Source organism: Puntigrus tetrazona, unplaced genomic scaffold (assembly GCF_018831695.1).
Source record: "Puntigrus tetrazona isolate hp1 unplaced genomic scaffold, ASM1883169v1 S000000647, whole genome shotgun sequence".
Lineage (NCBI taxonomy): Eukaryota > Metazoa > Chordata > Actinopteri > Cypriniformes > Cyprinidae > Puntigrus > Puntigrus tetrazona.
The window spans coordinates 62,525-69,524 of NW_025048268.1; the positions used below are offsets into that span (position 1 = coordinate 62,525).

The 7,000-nt window shown below is 39.4% G+C and overlaps 2 pseudogenes; one reads left to right on the forward strand and one right to left on the reverse strand.

Annotated features, from left to right (window-relative positions):
• Positions 1-1,426: 1,426 nt before the first annotated feature.
• LOC122334825 lies at positions 1,427-2,995 on the reverse strand (annotated as a pseudogene).
• Positions 2,996-4,521: 1,526 nt separating this feature from the next.
• LOC122334827 lies at positions 4,522-6,464 on the forward strand (annotated as a pseudogene).
• The last annotated feature ends 536 nt before the right edge of the window (positions 6,465-7,000 follow it).

Below are 7,000 nucleotides of genomic sequence, written 5' to 3' on the forward strand. Positions count from 1 at the left end.
CACCTTTTTCTTGCTTCAGTATAGTAAAAAGTTTAAATAGACAGCACCTCTTTCTCTAATCTCTAACATGACTTTACAAGTAAATACACACAGCACTTAAATGTAGTAAATATATGGGTCATTACGAGGAAGTCATAGCAGAACTGATTTAAATTCTCAGCAACATTTCATGAAGTCAAACTATTAAACCTAAATCTTTAAACCAATTTCTCAAGCTTATTAATGTTTCTATGTATATGCATATTTAGCAAGTAACGTAATATATTTTACATCTATTTTCATTTGTCATTTGTCATACAGTGCTTCATAGGTTTGTAGTTTTTTTTTACACCTCTAATAAAATGTTGTAATGTTGTGATTTACCTCATAGCTGGTAGGTTTACTTGATTTTTAAAGGAATAGTTCAACCAAAAAACAAAAATGGGCTTTGTAGGTCTTTCCCTCATTAAAGCTGTTAAGAACATAGTCTTGTTTCTTTTCTTTTTAAAATACCATACACTTAAGTACATACCATACACACTTTAAATACCATAAACACCAATCAAAATATGTAATGTTGTGATTTACCTCATATCTGTCACAATCTGGTCAAGGAAAGACTCAGAATTCAGGAAAAGAAGGGAGTTTATTGAAACAAGGCAATGAGCGGCTTCTAGACCATCACATGAACTGAAGATATCTCTTAATAAAGAGTTCATAACAGTAAGTATAAAGTTCTTTCCTCAACAGATGATCGCTGAGAAAGAGAGTGCTTCGGGTTGGCAGGCAGAAATGACCAGAGCTCTATGTGTGTAACCTCAAGATCAGGCTCTGTTATATGGAGTTATATGGAGTGAGGGCAAGTGGCTGCAGCTGCGGCTGATCAGTCGTCTGGTGATGGTGAGCCTGACCAGGTGTGAGGATCGGCGGTCAATATCTTGTTTCTTTCTTTCATTCTTTAACAAATATTTTTTTTCTCACTGTTACTCTCTGATTGATCATTTGCATGTTATGTTTAAGTCGTTTGAGTTTAGTTTTGACTTCATCTGATTAGTAACACAATATTAATCACTCCTGGGCCTTTTTTTCATTTAAGCCCTTGGTTTAATGTCTTCAGATTTTTACGTTTCCACGGTTGCTGTTGCTTTTTTGGTAATTAGATAACTATAGCTAAAATGTAAATTATATTTAATAAAATAAAAATAATTTTATTTATTTTAGTTAATAATTATTTTGTTTTACAAAATATTTTAATCATTTGCATTCTGTGCATCTGTCAACACGTACTGGATAGATTTGACCTTTAGTTTTTTCTTTATAATGTTTCCCTGACCTAATTGTAAAGCACATTATGCTGCTTTAAATACAAAACAAAATCAAATTATTTATTAATACAATTAATATATACATATATATACAATTATATTTAGCTTCCCTGATCCCATCAGAGCTCGGGTTTCAGCTGGCGCTGCATGTTCAGCTCCTCCAGCATCTACACAGAGCTCCTCACAGACTGAAGAAGAGGAGAGAAAGCTGATGTTCTTCTCCTCTTTTCTTTTGGTGCCCAGAGGAAGCTGTTCTCTACAGTTTCTGTGTCAGTACAAATCATTCAAGCCATTTATCTAGACTGATCCTGACCATACAACCCAACCAAAGACCGCAGTGATTGTGATTTCTGTAAAGTCATTGTCCACCTGTTCAGTTTAACCAGGGGTGGAGCTCAATGTCATCTAAAGTGGGCCGATCTGCCGCCGCTGCACTGAGACACGCGCTGATCAACTGACGGCACTCTGTTACACACAACACAGCACTTGTGTTCAGCAACACAAAACAACAAACAGGAGTCACAGGATTTGTGTCTCTTGCCTGTAGACAGCTTTCGAGGGAAGCGCAGTATGCTTTGGAGGTGACTCTCCGTGTGACTCTGAAGGGCAACCACCCGCACAGGATTTTATAGAGAGTCACCCCGACTGACCAAACAGTAGCCGGTCCTGCATGATAGCGACGCTGACCGAACCATTCAGGAGGGGCGTACTGAAGAGTGCCTGAGAGACACAGCAACAACAGAAAGACTCCAGTCTGAAATATCTTTCAACGGTTTCTCTTTGTTTGATCATCATCTACGTACAAACACATCCACAGAGTGATGTAGAGAGATCTTTCCTGCTGTAACGATAAAACTACCTGAAAACCATCTGTAGGCCGAGTCCTTTACTAGGTCTCCACAGCCAAAGTCCAGCAGCTTGACTTCATGTGAGTCCGTGGAAATCAGCAGGTTCTGGGGCTTGACGTCCCGGTGCAGGACTCATGCGGCTCGCAGTGTTTCAACGCGCTGATGAGCTGCAGCAGCACTTTCTTTGCCAGGCTCTCATCCAGGTAGCCGTTCTCCTCACAGAAACTCTGGAGATCTTGGCAAGGAACCGGACGCTCCAGGATCATGATGTATTGAGCGGGACTGTCAAACCACTCCACGAGCTGCAGGACATTGGGGCAGGCAGGAGCTGAATTCACCAGAGTCATCAATGCCACCTCCAGCGGCAGCCGGCCATGTCCTTCCTGCAGGGACAAATGCTGCGTTATATCCAGATGCGTTCAAACCAATGAGAAACAGAACAGATTCACTCACAACTTTCAGTCTCCTCTGCGGCGTGACTTTAGAGACATATTTGATGGCAACCTGTAGACAGAACAAGCTCCTGTATAACATATACTGATCTCAATTCTTAGGCTTCTTGAATGAATAACAGAAGGAAATGTCTTACTGGCAGTCCATCAGATCTGCGTGTCCCAGCAAACACAGAGCCGAATCCACCTCTTCCCAGCAATGAACCCTTCACATATGTTCCTGTAACATAAGATCACAAGAAATGTCTGCGAGAGAAAACACGTTGTAGTATCTAACACTGTTCAGTAACAAGTCTTTTCATAATCTGAGCCTGATTTCTTTAATGTAAGTCTATACTGACCTCTGCGAGAGCGTTTGGCAGGTCTTCTGCATGAGGTGGATGGACGCTGATCTCCCTGACTGCCGCTCTGCCACTTCCTCTTCCTGTTAGTCTGATCCGCTGACACAGAAACGGCCAACTCAGAAGGTAGAGGAGCTATATAGCCAGGCAGCTCTTGACTCGGTGTCTGGGTTTGGTTTGGCAGCGGTTCCTGGTCGTGGTCACCAGAGACACGTCTCCCAACCTCCTGAACAGCAGCGCTCCTGGATCTGGAGCGGCCTGAAGATGGAGCATTTCATCCATACAATAACTAAAGGTCCTTTTATAATAACCAGATATCACATAACAATAACACAAATAATAAACAACTGAAATATAAAACACTCACCGCGTCTTTCAGCCATGTGAGCCATTTAAACCAAACCAAACTCCAATAAATACAAATACAAAGCAAGAAAAATAACAAAATAGCAACAAGCTAAATCAATTAGCGAATGAAATAATAAATGTATACTGTCCTCGGAAATACACCAACCAAAGTAGAAAAAACCCTCCAAACTTCTTCAAAATTAAGAGAAGAACGGTTAAATAAGTATTCTCAGGATAATTATCTGCAAAAGTCTCTTTGAAGTCGCCTCATCTCTCATAAGACAGCGATGGCCTCCAGATGCACTCGTCGCTATAGCAACTAAAATTCGAACCCAACAGACCGAGTGCGTGAGCGCGCATAGGTTGCTTATAGCAAAAAAAAAAAAAAAAAAAAAGCATATATAATCACATATGTTAATCACATATATACTTTTTCATTTGAAGTGATTGAGTATTTTATTAAAAATTAATTTAATCGATTTAACATTGTCGTCATATATTTATTGTGTGCGTATTCGAATCACGTGACCTGATCGTTTCCCCTTAGCTAGTCCATAAAAATATGAATATAAAACCGCAGTTAACTTAAGTTGTTAATAATAACTTAAATATTTGTTTTTAATTTAGCCAGAGCTTATAATAAAACAATATAAATATACGGATAATAATAATAATAATAATAATAATAATAATAATAATAATAATAATAATAATAATAATAATAATAAATAGCTTACATAAAAATAATAAATAAAAAAATCTGAACAAATGCAAACCATCCCAATCATGGATTAAGATATTTGATGTAACTAGGTCTATTTGTGAATAAAACGGACGTACGCACGCGACGTCGTCATAGCAACGAGTGTAATGATATGAATTCCGGCTGAAAATATAAACACTGTTTTGAGAGACGAGACGAGAAGACTTCAAAGACTTTTGGAGAGTATTTTCTGCGTAAAACTGGGATTTTTTGACTTTTGGAAGATTTCTATACGCAGAGAGTTCAGATTATTTCTGAGAACACTTTTATTATATTATTTTTTTTTCATTTGGAAGAAGTTCGGAGGCGTATTTCTGAGGACAGTATTTATTTACTTGTTCATTCATTAATTTCATTAGTTTGGTCAGTTATTTTATTTTATTTTATTTTAATTTAATTTTAATTTTATTTTTAATTTTAATTTTATTTTTATTTTTGATTTATTGGAGTTTGGTGGAGATTTCAATGGCTCACATGGCTGAAAGACGCAGTGAGTGTTTTATATTTCAGTTGTTTATTATTTATGTTATTGGTATGTGATATCTGGTTATTATAATAGGACCTTTAGTTATTGTATGGATGAAATGCTCCATCTTCAGGCCGCTCCAGATCCAGGAGTGCTGCTGTTCAGGAGGTTGGGAGACGTGTCTCTGGTGACCACGACCAGGAACCGCTGCCAAACCAAACCCAGACACCGAGTCAAGAGCTGCCTGGCTATATAGCTCCTCTACCTTCTGAGTTGGCCGTTTCTGTGTCAGCGGATCAGACTAACAGGAAGAGGAAGTGGCAGAGCGGCAGTCAGGAAGATCAGCGTCCATCCACCTCATGCAGAAGACCTGCCAAACGCTCTCGCAGAGGTCAGTATAGACTTACATTAAAGAAATCAGGCTCAGATTATGAGAAGACTTGGTACTGAACAGTTTTAGATACTACAACGTGTTTTCTCTCGAAGACATTTCTTGTGATCTTATGTTACAGAAACATATGTGAAGGGTTCATTGCTGGGAAGAGGTGGATTCGGCTCTGTGTTTGCTGGGACACGCAGATCTGATGGACTGCCAGTAAGACATTTCCTTCTGTTATTCATTCAAGAAGCCTAAGAATTGAGATCAGTATATGTTATACAGGAGCTTGTTCTGTCTACAGGTTGCCATCAAATATGTCTCTAAAGTCACGCCGCAGAGGAGACTGAAAGTTGTGAGTGAATCTGTTCTGTTTCTCATTGGTTTGAACACATCTGGATATAACACAGCATTTGTCCCTGCAGGAAGGATATGGGCCGGCTGCCGCTGGAGGTGGCATTGATGACTCTGGTGAATTCAGCTCCTGCCTGCCCCAATGTCCTGCAGCTCGTGGAGTGGTTTGACAGTCCCGCTCAATACATTATGATCCTGGAGCGTCCGGTTCCTTGCCAAGATCTCCAGAGTTTCTGTGAGGAGAACGGCTACCTGGATGAGAGCCTGGCCAAGAAAGTGCTGCAGCAGCTCATCAGCGCGTTGAAACACTGCGAGAGCCGCGGAGTCCTGCACCGGGACGTCAAGCCCCAGAACCTGCTGATTTCCACGGACTCACATGAAGTCAAGCTGCTGGACTTTGGCTGTGGAGACCTAGTAAAGGACTCCGGCCTACAGATGGTTTTCAGGTAGTTTTATCGTTACAGCAGGAAAGATCTCTCTACATCACTCTGTGGATGTGTTTGTACGTAGATGATGATCAAACAAAGAGAAACCGTTGAAAGATATTTTGGACTGGAGTCTTTCTGTTGTTGCTGTGTCTCTCAGGCACTCTTCAGTACGCCCCTCCTGAATGGTTCGGTCAGCGCCGCTATCATGCAGGACCGGCTACTGTTTGGTCAGTCGGGTGACTCTCTATAAAATCCTGTGCGGGTGGTTGCCCTTCAGAGTCACACGGAGAGTCACCTCCAAAGCATACTGCGCTTCCTCGAAAGCTGTCTACAGGCAAGAGACACAAATCCTGTGACTCCTGTTTGTTGTTTTGTGTTGCTGAACACAAGTGCTGTGTTGTGTGTAACAGAGTGCCGTCAGTTGATCAGCGCGTGTCTCAGTGCAGCGGCGGCAGATCGGCCCACTTTAGATGACATTGAGCTCCACCCCTGGTTAAACTGAACAGGTGGACAATGACTTTACAGAAATCACAATCACTGCAGTCTTTGGTTGGGTTGTATGGTCAGGATCAGTCTAGATAAATGGCTTGAATGATTTGTACTGACACAGAAACTGTAGAGAACAGCTTCCTCTGGGCACCAAAAGAAAAGAGGAGAAGAACATCAGCTTTCTCTCCTCTTCTTCAGTCTGTGAGGAGCTCTGTGTAGATGCTGGAGGAGCTGAACATGCAGCGCCAGCTGAAACCCGAGCTCTGATGGGATCAGATAGAAGCTAAATATAATTGTATATATATGTATATATTAATTGTATTAATAAATAATTTGATTTTGTTTTGTATTTAAAGCAGCATAATGTGCTTTACAATTAGGTCAGGGAAACATTATAAAGAAAAAACAAAGGTCAAATCTATCCAGTACGTGTTGACAGATGCACAGAATGCATATCACAAAAATATTTTGTAAAACAAAATAATTATTAACTAAAATAAATAAAATTATATATATTTTTTTTACTTTTATTTTATTAAATATAATTTACATTTTAGCGATAGTTATAATTACTAAAAAAATTATAATTACATAATTACCAAAATTACAGCAATGGTGGAAACAGAAATAAAAATCTAAAGAAATTAAACCAAGGGCTTGGTTTAAACCAGCTGAAACATAAGCTCTGATGGGATCAGCTAGTAGCTAAATATAAATAAATAAATATATATATTCATATTAATTATTAATTTTAGTTATTTGTCAGGACAAAATTTCTAATTATAATTCTCAAATTAAAAGGAAAAGGAATGAGTGGAAACAGAAAAAAGA